We start from the raw sequence: 15,588 nt of genomic DNA, 5'->3' as shown, positions 1-15,588 counted from the left end.
GAGGTAGAGGGCGGGGCCAGCCAGTCCTCGTGTGGATTGAAAGAGAAAAGACCTGTTTTGAGCTTCTCCTGTAGTTTCTTGTTTTGTAAAGTTCTTAGACAATAAATTCAGTTTGTTAACTTCCAGTAAGTTATAGATTCTTTGTTAGGAGTGCAGAGACTCCTACACCTCTCCTTTTAATCTAATATACTATCTTTGACTTCTCTTGTGTGCCATGGTTGTACCACTTTTCCAGTGGAATTTTTATTCCTTAAGGGAATGTATATTCGTTGAGAATTATGAATTATTTCTTTAAATGTTTGTCATTGCTTATCTACCATCATATCTTTTAATCTAATTTCCCAATGTACCTTAACCAACTTGCCCCTCATACCTCAATAATTGGCTTTGTTTAAATTTAAGACCCTAGTTTCGTACTTAACCACATCACTCTCAAACTTAATATGAAATTCTATCATATTATGATCACTCTTCCCCAGAGGATCCTTTACTATAATATTACTAATTAACCCTGTCTTATTACACAATACTAGATCTAAAATAGCATGTTCCCTAGTTGGTTCCACGGCGTATTGTTCTAGAACACTGGGGGGAATTTTAACCCCAAAAAATGGATGAGTTGGGGTCGGGTCCAAGGTTAAAGTGTTAACTGAATCCCGACTGGAACCCGCCCACTTCCGGTTTTAGCTGAGGTGGGACGGGGCGCGGGCAGCCAACCCGCTCACCAGGAGGTGGGTCATTCATTTAAATATTATAATGAGGCTGGCCTGTCTCAGATTTGAGCAGCATTCCAAATTTAACTGTGGCTGGTCGGATTTTGCAGGCCTTGGGGAACCCAACAGCTAATGGAAGGTGAGGACTGCTGGTTCCAGGAGGTAAGTGCTTTTACACTTAGCTCCTGGATCCAGCGTCCCTGCCTCACCCACCCCCTGCAATCGGAGACGCTCTCGAGGTCTCTGATCCCCCCCCACCCCGGCATCTGATCCCTCCACAAGGCCTCTGATCCCCCTCCAGGCCTCCAGTTCCCCCACGAGGCCCCTGATCTTCCCTCCCTCCCCCAATGCCCTGGAGTCTGGCCCCCGATCTGCTTTCCCCCCCCTCCCCCCATGCCCTGATGCTCCAGAGTCCGATGGTTCCCTCCCTCCTCCCCGATGCTCCGGAGTCCAATCTTCCCTCCCTCCCCCCTGATGCTCTGGCCCCCGACCACCACCCCCACCCCCCCCGGCCCCCACCCGATTCCTCCCTCCCTTCTGTCTGCGGCCTAATGCCGCAGGCCTACCTGCGCAGTAAGCCAGTCTCTCCAGTAAACTGTTCACAGTTATTTATGAAGGCAGCATTTGTTGTTTTGACATCAGGTTGCCAGTCATTCATCTCATCATGTAATCAATAGAGGCAGTTTACTGCCTTGTAAACTCCCAACAAGTGGAAGTATCACAAAACGTCCTTGTCTATATTCCATCCCTGAGAAAGAGGTCTGTGGCTACAACTCTGGATACCAAGCAATCCAATTTGGCAGGCTCTGCTGTCAGAGCAGGTTTATGTTACACTACCATGATTCTGTTGTGAAACCAATGGCAAGAGCGCGAGTTAATATACTGATAGGATATCAGCAGTGGAAAGTGTGAAAGATGGTTACATTAACAGATTTGATCCAATGTGGAGCACATCTGAGATACACTCTACACAATAAAAATCAATGCAACTCATCGTTCATCACATCCACGATTAAGATTCTGGTCTAACAATAGCACCATGGGTTAAACCTTAATGATGCTCTTCACATTATTTAGGTTAAGACCTTGTTCAATGGACCCTGTTAACATGGAGAGGGGAATCATCATAGTTTCAAAAGTAAAACTTAAGGTGCAAACTCAGTATGCTGATCTTTAAAACCTTGGATTTTAATAACCGATGCATTAGCCATCAGAATTTTTAAAGCAAGTTGTTAGTACAAAGGTTTTCTCCAACACAGTTAAATGTCAGTGCAGTAGATAGTATCCACGTCTTCACTGGTGGATGGATTCTATCTTGAGGCTGGCAAATCAAAAGTTTACAAAGTGAAGAAGAATCGCTACTGACGTAAGAAAACTACTAGGCACTTGGTCTAAGCGTTAAACAAAGCTTTAATCAACTGTTTTACAACATGGAGGTCTAGTTGTGTCCTTCACTAGTTCCTGTTAAGAATGTCCTGAGCAAGCTGGGCCCGTGCCCGAGTATTTATACTCTCCCTGGACAGCGCCACCAGCAGGCCGCTCAGTATTATTTCATAAGTCTTTCTTTCATGAATGACTGATTCATTCAGCCCCTTTTCTAAAGGTACTAACTCTTGCTGGGGTACAGTTCTACAGGTATCAGTAGCCCTCTGTTACCTTGCCCAAGTGGCCATTCTTCATGTGTGAGCCAAGACAGAGTGAGTGTCTACAGGATATTCAAGCTTGCAATGTATGACAGCCAAGCTCGCTCCTGTGCACACACATTCTCTTGCAGCAGGGGTGACTGGACAGTAATTCAAAACAGAAACGCAAGCTGATACTTTAACCTTTACTAACAAAGGACACGAATGTTGCATTAATATTACAAAACGATCTCTACTTGCATCAGTCTTGGACACTGTTGCTGTGAAATCTGCCACAATGACATTGTGGGGTGCATTCCACAACCTTGGCGACAGCAGACAAACAATTGTATATGTGCAGAATTTGTCCTTTATTTCTTGCCACTGGACCTCCCTGACGCTGGGTAAGGTCTGTATATCTGCAATGGTCTGTACAGCTGAATGATCAGCCTGCCCACATACAGAAAAAGTGTTCAGCACTGCTGGAGGAATCCATTTGCAGAGCTGTAAAGCAACAGTAAGGGATACAATTTAAGCAGATTTGAAAGTGTGATGATTTTCTTTTCACCAGAGTGCAAAGTTGTTAATTGCTATTTTTCCTACTGTTCGACATTGTGCATTTACAGCTTTCTCTCCCTTAAACGCAGCAATTACTTATTTTAGAGATAAAACTGTCAGGTACAAACCATCGAATTTATCGAAAAGCTAGAGTGAACGTACAACAACAACAACGTGCATTTCCTGGGCACAAAGGTCAGGAAAAAGGATTGCGGGGGGAGGAAACTTGTTACACCAGATCTCCACCTTCTTTACTGCCCCAGGTTTTCCAGGGCTTCCCTAGGGGAGGGGTGGAAAGCAGAGCCTGCATCCTGCAATAGGTCCAAGCCCAATAATGCCATGTTAATGAGGTTGGAGGAGGTATTCCCAGCCCTCTCATCCAAATTACCTCTTCCCTCGAGGGTTGGGCGCCCACTTTCAGAGACACCGAAAGAAGTTGGACTTTGCACCAATAACCCTCTCATATCAGGTGGTCTGAAGAAGCCTGGCATCAAGGCTGGAAGGTAGGTGGCCACGGGAGGTTTTCAGCCCTGGAGGCCTCCAGCTGTGCTTCAGTTTCCTGCCCTCTTTCTGGCACTAGGCCCAGCCAGAGGTCGGCCGGCACCAGGGATTCACCCAGGCCATGTTAATAGCACAGGACAGGAAATTCAGGCACTTCTGGTCCTGGACAGGCACAGCGCACCTTTGGGTGGGCTGCTCATGTCTAGCGCCAGGTGTGGGGCTGAGAGCTGGAAAGTTGGCCCTATTGTTTCTGAATATATTAATGAGGGGAATGTACCATCCAACATATTTCCCGTCATTCATACCTTAGCAATGCTGGCCAACAGGAACACCTTTAATTTCTGGCATCCGGTGTCATTCAGGTATTATGGGGATTTCAAAGTTAAAGGGCAACTGCACCAGCCAAGGTGGAAAGATTTGAACAAAAACTTTAGTTGTATTTCTTCTGCCAGTACCACTGGTCAGGCTGGTGCTGCAGCCATTCTCCCCACGCCCGCGCCCCCCGCCCCCCCCCCCCACCCCACCACTCCACCTGAGGCGGTGACCCGGACATAGTGCAAATGCCGTTGGGAGTCCACCACCAACATACCTGACCGAGGAAGATCCACCCGGGTGGGTGGACACAAAGCCTGCCCCGCCACTGATCTGATGCCCTGCTGTTTTGAAAATTCAGCCCAGCATATGAGGACATAGGTTTTGATTCACAGGAGTCTCGGTCGCTTTATGGAAACTGCTTTTTTGCTGTGAACATTAGACGGTTGGAAGAAATCCTGAACTGTAACAAACTCCAGGAAATGAAGCTAACATTAAAATTTACATGATTGTAGAAGATCTCAAATATTTTTTTCGTGTGGTGTTGATGTATACTAACGTCCTTGGGCCAAAATTGTCAGTAATAGTATGCGATTCCACTATTGTTTGTCACACTTTGAAATTGTAGGTTTAAAGCATTTTATATAGAAAGTTAACTTGGCAGTTACAATTTTAAGCCATGTTTGTATGACTGAATTGCATCTTTAAAATGGTTTATGTAAATGGATGTATTGCTATGATTAGTCAGATTGCATGAGGTGAAGTTATTCGAAGTAACTGTTAACCCAAATTGGAAGAATAATGACATTTTGAGGAAAGTTTTGAGACTGTTTCTAGGACACTTTGAAGAGTTGTCATAAGGATTTGGAATATGCTGATGTGTAGTATAATAGATACAACTACATGCAAGGTGTTCGACAGACCTTAGTGAAAGAAGAGAACAGCTGTCAAACCAAGCAGAGATGACTACAGATGACGATAGCTTGTTGAAGATGGACGTCTGAAGCCAGAACCATCACGTCACGGAGGAGGATTGAACCGTTTCAAATCAGCTGCTAATCTGCCACCTGAGAAAAGAGGTGGTATATTTTTATAGTAACATTACCTGAGTGACAGACATAAACACTGGAAGCCTGCCGGTGATACCGTGCCGTATATACCATAAAAACTAACCTTGCCAAATGCGTACTTTAATCATAGAATCTGAATGTTATTTTGTTACACTGTATTAGCTCGGTAATGTGTTGTTGCAATTCATAATCCATATTATTCGCGGCTACTATGTTAACCTTTGTCTATGTAAAATTAGTGGAATAAAGTACACTATAATTGTTAGTAATGCATCACTATGTCTTGTTCAGTCCTTGTTACTTCTGTGAGCCAAGAGTTAAATGTTATATTGCAGTTCTACCGGAGGCTGAATAGTGACTTAGTGAATGTTGATTGAATTGGTTTATGCAGGACGATTCAGAATGGGTTAGACACAAATGCAAATCCTGATCCATTTTTCCTAAACAATCCAACCTTGAATGGTTACATTCTACAGATGGAATTTCCATGGTTCCGGGAGGACCGGAATCAGTGTTTCATAGTTTATTTGATCCTCTGTATGCATAAGGGGAAAAATTCGGTTGCTTTGCGCCTAAGAGGGCACTAACGGGGCGCAAAGCAACTAGTGCCCGGGCGCAGCGCCACCAACGCGAAATTCAGCGGGAGGTTAGTGGCGGCGGTAAGCATTAGCGCCCCGTGCTGCTGCGCCACCAGTGATGACGTCATCGCCATGTGTAGCGCCCCCGACTTACCGCCGGACGCTATGTCCGACGGGGTCAGGGGGGCCTACCTGCGGCCGGGGCGGCTCTAATTAAAGGCGAGGTGCCGGGCGGCCATTTCTGTAGCTGGCCGCCTGCCAGCTCCTGCCCCCGTTGGCATCCCTGGCCTCCTCTGAAGTCCCCCCACCGAGTGCCGCCTGCGCTCCATGAGCCTGGCACTTCTCTTGAGTGCCGGGCTCTTTTGCCGGCACTCCGATCCCTGGTGACCCAGTTGGGCCCCGGGTCGCGCTGCGCAAGGCCCCTCCCCTATAAGAAGGGGAGGAAGGCCTGCAATACCGCGGCGCGACGTGCCGTAGAGCGCGATGCTGTGGCACGTAGCGCCGCGATATTCACTCGCAGCGCCCCAAGAGGGAGGCAGGGTGCTTCCAGTAGCGCCCCGCTTCCCTCTTGGGGCGCTACCGATGAATTTCGGCTGCGGGGGTGCTAATTTCTTCGGGGCACTAAAAGTAGCGCCCCGGCGAAGTTAGCACCCCAAAGGAGGCGCGACTCAATTTTTCCCCCATATACTCTTATAATCTCGCGACCCATTCTTAACCGGATATTTATTCAGCTCTTTTTTAAAAAGCGATCAACACAACATTAATTGTTTTTTGCTGGGAATCTATTCTACAACTCTGTGGGGAAAAACAATTCTGTTGCTTTTTCGTTTTACTTGCCAACTTTTATGCTTGTGACCTTTAGTTTTGCGATTGCAGTATAACCCATTTGCATCCATATTATCCACCATACATTAAAGACCTGCATTATGTCTACTAGTCAATGAAAACAAATTCAGTTCTGTTAAGTCACTCATAATAACGTAAAATTTTATGTCCTATATCATCCTCCGAACCCTTTCCAATTCATTAATGCCTTTTTTTAATATTCATTCTCAGGATGTGGACAGCGCTAGCAAGGCTACATTTGTTGGCCTGAAAAGGTCATGGAAAGCCTTGTATTACAACTGAGTAGCTTACTAGGCCACTTCAGAGGGCATTAAGAGTCAACCACAACCACATAGTGTGGGGCTGGAGTCATGTGTAGGTTAGATATGGCCATTTTTGTCCCTCCCTGATGCTAGCCCACAAGTTAGCAGATTTATTGAACTTGGTTTCAGCAACTTGCTATAGTAGGGTTTGAACTCACAACCAGGGAGTCATTAGGCTCGGCCCATAACCCTAACCACTACACAACCATACCCATAGGTGTAGAGGAGTCACGATTGGACACAGGATGCCAAGTGTGACCTTACTAATAATTTAAACACGGTTAAGTCATTTATTTTGTCTTATCAAATGGCCTCGAGATGCATTCCAGTAATTGTTTAAAATAAAAACAGAAAATGCTGGAAACACTCAGCGGGTCAGGCAGCATCTGTGGAGAGAGAAACAGAGTTAACGTTTCAGGTCGATGACCCTTCGTCAGAACTGGAAAAAGTTCTCTCCAGTAATTGTTTAGTCTTGTTGATAGAACAGCTTCAGATTGACTGGATACTTTCAGTAAATGGTTGACAACAATCAACTCAAATCCTCTTTTTCTACCTTTGGTGATAGACAGCTCTTCGTTGGGCTGATCATCTGCACCTGTGCCCCGATTTGCAGTACAATCTGTCAGTACTAAAGTTGTTCTTGTAGAAGAAGGAGGAACGCTTGGATTGCTCGGCCCTGACCCAAGTATATTGCTGTGAAAGAAAGAAAAATGAGAACAAACTTATCTGTGGAAGGGGGAAAAAAGATGTTTGTAGACCTTGTAAATAGATTACCGGAGAACTTATTGTTAAAATCATTGATTGTTTTGTGTGCTAAGCAGTAGGTGAAGGCAGAAGATTCCTGGAGTAAGTTGACACCCCTATGAAGAGGGGTGAAGGTAGTGAAAGGCTCAAATCTGCTAGTTAACTGCTTGTGTAGTGCTGGTATTTATACCACCTGTCCTGGACAAGAGGGGCGAAGAGTCGGACTTTGTGTTGGCCCAAAGAAGAGGGGTGAAGAAAAAGACTCTGGCTGGAATTTTCAACTTTGACAAGGGCATAAAGCCGGCGGTAGTGGATCGGCCGCCTGTTATACACCCTGCCCGTTCTGATTCTGCCAGGCTTATTTCCCCGGCCGAAGTTGAGGGTTCTGCCCTCTGTGTGATCCCAGGTACGTGAACTGGCTGAGACTACTAGGTCTCTTTGAGTTTGTGTTGCCCGAATACGTGAACAACCTAAGTAAAGATTTACATCAGAACGTTCGGCGGGAATTTTCTCAATTGGCCTCCGTAACTTTGGTGGAAGATTGTTGGAAACCCCGGATTGACATGTAAATGGGATTTCCGCTGATCTTCCGCAAAGTTATGGCAGCCAATCGGGAGAGCATCAAAGAGAAGAAATTCCTGGCAATAATATTTACCTCTCTGACGACTTTATATTCTCCAGCTCTTTTCCTCTCTCCTTTCCTCATTTCCTCAGGAGATTGCACTGCCATAGCCATAGCTACACCAACTGACAGTCACAGCTTTGTTAACGGCCATCAATCAGGCACAGATGCATCTACTGTTGAGAGGAGAACAAATTCATTGCAACGTCTGATAATTCTCCCCTCCCTGTAATAATAATGAGTTACCATGAGCCAATAACTAAGTGTGAGTGGGGAGTTGGCCAGGGCCAGGGTAACTGTCACACCTGCTCTTATTGAGCTCTTAAGCTGTCAGCATGGGGTGAAATGCTACATTCATTACAACATCTCAATAGTGGCATGCATGCAGAACATAGATTGTTGGACCTCATCTGTGGTTGCTGCCTCTAAACTGTACGCTGAGGCTGTATTTTTGCGCACTGAGTGAGTGGTGGCATTGGCCATCGAAGAATGGTTGACCAGTAACATTAATATATTATTATGCGCAGGTTTAGCCCTTGGTAACTACAGCAAAGAAGGTTATCATCTCCATTGTGTTGCCCTCCAGCAGCACTCTTTAAGGGGGAACTCAGATTAGGGCGCAGATTTTTGTCAAGGTAGAGCAAGTGGTCTCTGTTATGAATCTTATGATCCATGAAGAAAGACTCATGAAATAACACTGGACGGCCAGCTGGTGGCGCCGTCCAAGGAGTGTAAATACTCGGGCGTGGGCCCAGCTTGCCCAGGACATTTTGTAACACAGGAACTAGTGAAAGATAACTAGACCGCCATGTTTTGAAACAAGTTGATTAAAGCCTTGCTTTATACTCAAACCAAATGCGTAGTGAGTTTTATTACATCAGTGCCCAATTCCACGGGGAAGTCAATGGTGGTGTCTGACGATGCTAACAGCTATTTAAATTCTCTGGTCATGGATGGTCCCCCAATTTCTCCGATATATTTCCATTGATATGGATTCTCAGTTTTGGACTCAAAGTTGTCGTCTCGAGATGGGAACCTGTCAGGTAGGCAACTCTGAAGGTAGGTCCTAGTCTTCTGGATACTGTAGTGGCCCAATTAACATCCCAGACTTATGCATTGATTTTTGTGAGCTGTGTATATATAGTGGTCTCTGCAGACCATGTCAGATTCTACCCCCGATTGACTGGTCTTGCATACTGGTGTGAGCGCCTCCCCCCATTGCTCCCCGCTCCCCCCACCCCCAGGAAACCTCAGTAAAACCAGCTGAGCCACCTCCAAGCCATTTCATTCTGCACTGAGGATTTTCCTATATTCTCTGGTGCTGCACATCCTCCACTTTCTTGCCCTCATTTCCCATAGAGACACCCACTGATGGGAGATACTCCTAACTACTATGGGTGAGCATCTTCAGCAGAAGACCCCATATTTTGGCCACTCCAGAATCTCTGGGGACTTCGGATGGAAAATATTATTAGGTTCCAACAAGTAGCTGCACTGGTTTAACTCCTCTGCTGACTGCAACAAGGAGGGGTCCATGCTTTACGTGTGCCGTGTCAGAGTATGCAGCTCCCATTCCATCATCTCAAAGGCCTGTGTTTAAAATTTGGGGTTAACCTTTTATTTGTGGTCATCCAGTGCACACGGTGAATGGATTGCAGACCCCTGGTTGGTCTGTTGCTGGATGAGGCTAAGTCCACTATCCACTGATAGAGGATGTGCAAGATCATTGGGCAGGGCTCCTTTGACTGCTTGCCCATGTTTCAAACACTAGTTTGAGTACGAATATGCAGTGTTCACTCGGATGCCTTTTGTGGGTACCACAGAACAGAACACCTCGGAGGTGGAATTCCTCCATTTGTTAGCCTGACCGTTCCAAAAATGCAAATGCTAATGATGATCCGTTTTATGGGTTTCAAGCTTAAAAACAGAAAATGCTGCAAATACACAGCCAAACCATCAGCTTCTGTTAAGAGAAAGGCCAGATTAGTGTTTCAGATGTGGACCCTTATCAGGTTGGTGTCACAATTCACAGTGTGGTCAATTTGCACAATATAAATATTGGGTTGCAGCAGCAGTAGCAACAGAGGGAGTTGGTAGAATTTGCAAATGGGACAGAGCAACTCAAGTACAGAAGGAGGTTTCTTTCCGTGCATCCAGCAGCAATGTTGGACATTAAATGAGTGGGAGCAGGAGCAGCAGAGGAGAGTTCAGAGGACATGAGAGGCACACTAAAAGGACCCACTGGTACAGTGGGTGTACCACAACAGAATGAGCTCTCAGAATCTCAGTGCCTGAGGAGATTGCAGCTCAGCAGTTCATGACTTTATTAAGTTACAGGGCATTATAGACTGTACACATATTGCCACTTGTGCACCCCTACTTAATTCTATCCTACAGTGACAGGAAAGGTTATTCTTCTATGAACATGCAAATGGTATTTGACCACCTCAAGAAAATCATGCACATAAAAGCACACTTCACAGAGAGCACACACACATCTTTGATAATCATGCATGCCCCAACTCTATAAAGGGCAGAGAAGGTTGAAAAGTTGGCTTCTGGAAGAACTTGGTTACATGGACTCCTCCTTGTTGGCAACATTACATATGTATCCACTGCCATTCCTTAGCACAGCCAGGAGACATTTGAAGTGCTCAAGGAACACTTCAGATATTTGGATGTACTGGGGATGTGGAGAAGCTAACTATGTCTCGGAGAGGGTTTTTAGAATTATTGTTGTGTGATTATTTCCTTAGAGATAGTGGCCTTGTCATTGATCTATCTGAGCAGCAGCAACAAGCCATGGATGATGATGACAATGAGGTGCAGGAGACACTAGTAGTGAAGCAGTAAGGAAAGCTGTTGTGTCAGTCTCTCCTAGACTATTTATTTCTTCCATGACTGTACCCCCATGTAGCTCTTGCAACACTGAACAGATTTGCTACCTTGTATCGCCTTACCTTTTCTGTTTGGCCCTGATACTTCTGTTATTTTAGCACTTTGAGTGCTGTTGCCTGCTTTTATGATGAGTCCATTGACATGAAGTGCTCCATTTTTATTTGTGCAACAGTGCATGTAGTGAATATAGTCACCCTGATATATGCTGAGGGAAAACATGCATGGAGGGTGTACCTTGAATTTGTAACTTGCAGTTTAAGCATAAAGATTCATTACTCACATTTTCCTTTGTGGACTGCGTGGTCATCTTGTGCTTTTACACATACTGAGGTTGAGGATCAGCTTATTGTCCTCTTGGAAGAAGTAGCAAGGAGTATAGCTTAGCATGATTGGCTCTAAGCAAACCATGTGCATCACCTATCTGCAATGTCTCGACAACATTTTCAATGTGTGTTCAGCGCATAGTTTCCTTAGAGCTAATCGTGCTAAGCTATACACCCGTATTGAATGACGCTCCAGGATCTTCTCCATTGTGCCAGTTAATTTAGACCTGAAGCTAAAATCAAATTAGCTTCCCCAAATCTATACCCCAGCGGGGATGGATCGGTGTGATCGTGTATATTGAGGATGCATATCATTTGAAGAATGAAAAAGATCTGACCAGAAGAGGTTAGTTATCGATCGATCGGTCTGTCTGTCTGTCTTTCTACATTCTCCGCGCATCATAGGAGCATATCAAAGTAGTATAAATATTTGAGGGGAAGGCCCCTGCATAGGAATCATAACACCAGCTGTTGCAACCGATCTGCCAAAGGTGTTGTTGTGTTCTGCAGTTAAATCTAGACATTAAGATGTGAGGATTACTACATATAGTAACCCTCTGATCATCTATAGGACCCATGTGTCCATGGTGAAGCTTCCCCATATAGACACTGTGGGAAGCCCCCTACCTGGGTCCCAGGTGGGAGGGGGAACATTCGGCCAGTTATTGATGCTGAGGTTACCCAGATCAACATGAGGCTCTGAAGAGGAGCCTCTGGGCATGATTATAAAGAGAAAATAAGAAAAGGCAAGGATGAGAAAAGGCCTTTCAGCCCATCCATCTAGTATTCTAACTCTCCCATTATAGCATTGCTTTCTTTTTGAACTTCAATAACGTTTCTGCTGATACAATCCCATCTGGTAGATTTTTCTAGCCATTTCTCACTCATTGTGTAACAAGGTTCTTCCTTATTTCTGTTTTCAATTTTTAATGTGACTTATACTGACACTATGAAAATGCATTCAAAGAAACAGAAAATACAGAGCAACTCTCAGTGAGGATAAACTTTTAAAAATGCTCAAAAATTGCAATAAAACACCAGGAAAATGACGTCGTTTCCTGCTGCGCCTAAAAATCTGGTCACAATTTGAAGAGAGCCTCTGAGCAAGTGCAATTGCAGTAAACTCACACATGTAAGGCTTTGTAACTTGGGGCAGGGCCATTATTATGGGCAGAGATGCATTCGGGTGGAGGGATCGACAGACGATCGTAAGAGATTGAGGAGGTTTGGGCGTATTGTACTTATGCACATAACTTATGCCAAAAATTCAGCGATCTTTTAGGCCGCATATTTGCTTTGCGCTCCAATTGCGCGCGTGTCTGGGCGCAAATAGGCAGGAAATTCCAAGCCCAGATACAAATTTTTTTTTTTAGAAATGCAAAACCCTTTTTAAGAAAAAAACAGTCATTGATTTGGAGCCTGACATTTGCAAATAGTTACAACTGCCCTTTAACATCAGCGGTAGTTTACTTACCTGGATTTACCTATTTGGAGCAGTGATCTTAAAGACACAGGGCAAACCTCACAACCATGCTCCAGACTATCTGTGAGCAATGCCCTGAGAGATCTGTTGGTTTACAAATAACCATTGTGAAGCACGAGTATAAAAAAAAATCAATAAAAAATTAATTATTTTTCCGCCTTGTTTGGGGATGAGGCTTTTTTGAGCTCAGATATTACAACTGAAGTTAGCCAGTCAGTCAGCCAGCCAGTCAGGCCCAGACCAGGACGAATGGCCACCTGTTGAGATGTTGGGTCACTGGAGACTTGACTTTGGTGAAAACCTCCTGGGTACAGTGCTACACCAACCATGAAAAGTAAAGGGGATATATTTTATAATCATGTAAATAATTTGAAGGAAGAATAAACAAATAAGTGCACTGCACCCCAAACAAATACTGCAAATCCACTATAGACGGCAGTGCAAAAAAGGAAATATTTTATATCATCGTCGTCGTTCGTCCTTCGATGTCGAGCTTGGTCCGAGAGGTAGATTTTAAGGAGAGTCTTAAAGGAGGAAAGAGAGATAGAGAAGCAGAGAGATTTAGGGAGGGAATTCCAGAGCTTAGGGCCCAGGCAGCTGAAGGCACGGCCGTCAATGGTGGAGCGATGGAAATCAGGGATACACAAGAGGCCAGAATTGGAGGAGCGCAGAGATCTTGAAAAAGACAGACGGAATATCATCTCATTTTTATGTTATAATATAAATAACTGGGAATAAGAGGTTTTGAGGAGGGAAGAACAAAATCACTTGCATGTGATAGTACATTACATCTTGTATTTCCCAACATTACAATAGTAACCGCACTTCAATTTTGTTTGCTGTAAAGCACTTTGGGACACCCTGAGGTAGTGAAAGGTGCTATATAAATGCGAGTCCTTTCTTCTCTCTTAAGCAAGTTTATGAAATGATAGGTAAATAGTATGGTAAGTAGTACATCTGTGAGGCCTGTATCTATTCAGTATCAGTAAGGTGTGTAATATTTTCATCTTGAATTAGTCATGTGATACATCGTTTCAGTAAATTTGCTGTATTATAGCAATAGACAAAAGGCTGTCCCATTCAGGTTGCGGCAGGACTGTGGTAAACATCAGGAACCACATTACAGATCTTGGACAACACATGAAAATGCCTGGGGAGATCTACTACAATAATAACTTGCCTTTAACATAGTAAAACATCCAAGGGCGCGTCACGGGAGCATTATCAAACAAAATTTGGCATCGAGCCACATAAGGAGATATTAGGACAGGCGACCAAAAGCTTGGTCCGAGAGGTAGATTTTAAGGAGCGTCTTAAAGGAGGAAAGAGAGGCAGAGAGACTTAGAGAAGGAATTCCAGAGCTTAGGGCCCAGGCAGCTGAAGGCACGGCCGGCAATGGTGGAGTGATGGAAATCAGGGATACGCAAGAGGCCAGAATTGGAGGAGCCCAGAGATCTCGGAGAGTTGTAGTACTGGAGGAGGTTACAGAGATAGGGAGAGGCGAGGCCATGGAGGGATTTGAAAACAAGGATGAGAATTTTAAAATTGAGGCGTTGCTGGACCGGGAGCCAATGTAGTGTAGCGAGCACAGGGAGTGATTGGTGAACGGGACTCGATGGAGTGTAATGTAGTGTAGCGAGCACAGTGGGTGATGGGTGAATGGGACTTGGTGCGAGTTAGGACACGGGCAGCAGTTTGAGATGAGCTCAAGTTTATGGAGGTACTGCTTAATATATTGTTTACCTCCATGAGTTCCTCGACTTAGGGGAACAACATTCCTGGAGCCCCACTCTGCCATTCAAATTGCAGCAGGGCAACATAGAAACATAAAACATCGAAGATAGGAGCAGGAGTAGGCCATTCGGCCCCTCGAGCCTGCTCCGCCATTCAATGAGATCATGGCTGATCATCCAAATTCAGTACCCTGTCCCTGCCTTCTCCCCATATCCCTTGATCCCTTTAGCCTCAAGAAATATATCTAACTCCTTCTTGAATATATTTAATGAATTGGCCTCCACTGCCTTCTGTACCAACTGAGAAGGCGGTTACCCCGTCCCAAATCTCATGGATGGGCTCATTTTAATAACTGAGGTGGGTAGCCTGCTCTGTAAAGGCACAACAGAGGCTCCTGCCCCAAGTGCCTGGTGGAATATCGGAATGGCACCCTGCTGCTCAGGTTTTGAGGGAGAGGTTCCAGAGGCCCTTGTCAGGCTGATGAAGACAATAGAATTTTCTTCCTCACCCCCCAAAGGGAACCAGGGCCTGCAATCGGCAGTAAATCAATCCCTATGGGATGCTGCCCAACTATGGAAACTCTTAGTTTGTTTTGATGTAGGCAATATATTGCACGGGTCAGTGTTAAAGGGTGTACCGTATGACCATAGCCCTGCTGCGGCACTCTCCGCGTTGTGTAAAATTCCAATCTGTACCCTATGAGTATGTTCATTCTTGATGCTTTTTGCCAGTTTTATTTGCTCTTTCGATTGCTGCCTGTGTACCGAGGACTGGTCATTGGTGTTATTGTGGCAAAAATGAAGCTTATTTCTGTTTAGTTTTGGCTTGGTGACTGTCCCTTTAAAATCTAATCAATGCATAAGGAGTCTAAGAACCAGCTGCAGCCAGAATCTTGTCCCAAGTTGAATTTGCCAATAACTTTGCAAGTTTTGTTCGATTGTCTCAAAAGCATGAGGGAGAAGCCAAGCTCCTTTCAAACAAACACAGACTGTGTTAGTTGTTCAGTTATATGTATGACAGCCAGTTCTTTTCAAATGTGGTCAACAGTTATTTAAAATCTAGGAAGTTCTGGTGATTGATTTCAGTGATATTCAATCTGGCTATTTGAATCTTGGAGTCTGGAGTTCTCAAAGAGAATAGTGTAAGCCACTATCAGCTCCTGCAGTGGTAAGAAATACAAGAAAACAATACTTTGTATATAAAAGTATTCCACAAATGAACAGCTTAGCATTAGGTCACAACACCTTTTATACGTTGTGTGGAATGAAGAAATGTGACACAT

The 15,588-nt window shown here is 44.7% G+C and overlaps 1 long non-coding RNA gene across 1 annotated transcript; it reads right to left on the bottom strand.

Moving 5' to 3' along the window:
* Positions 1-2,527: 2,527 nt before the first annotated feature.
* LOC147096946 (uncharacterized) lies at positions 2,528-9,068 on the bottom strand. The gene is made up of 4 exons (XR_015074448.1): positions 7,902-9,068; positions 7,056-7,195; positions 4,630-4,773; positions 2,528-2,839 (listed from the first exon to the last, which is right to left on the bottom strand). It is a non-coding gene; the product is annotated as an uncharacterized LOC147096946 (long non-coding RNA).
* Positions 9,069-15,588: the final 6,520 nt, after the last annotated feature.

This window comes from Somniosus microcephalus, chromosome 33, assembly GCF_052327205.1.
Source record: "Somniosus microcephalus isolate GS21.2 chromosome 33, FLI_Smic_1.0, whole genome shotgun sequence".
Lineage (NCBI taxonomy): Eukaryota > Metazoa > Chordata > Chondrichthyes > Squaliformes > Somniosidae > Somniosus > Somniosus microcephalus.
This window is presented reverse-complemented; position numbering and strand designations above follow the sequence as displayed.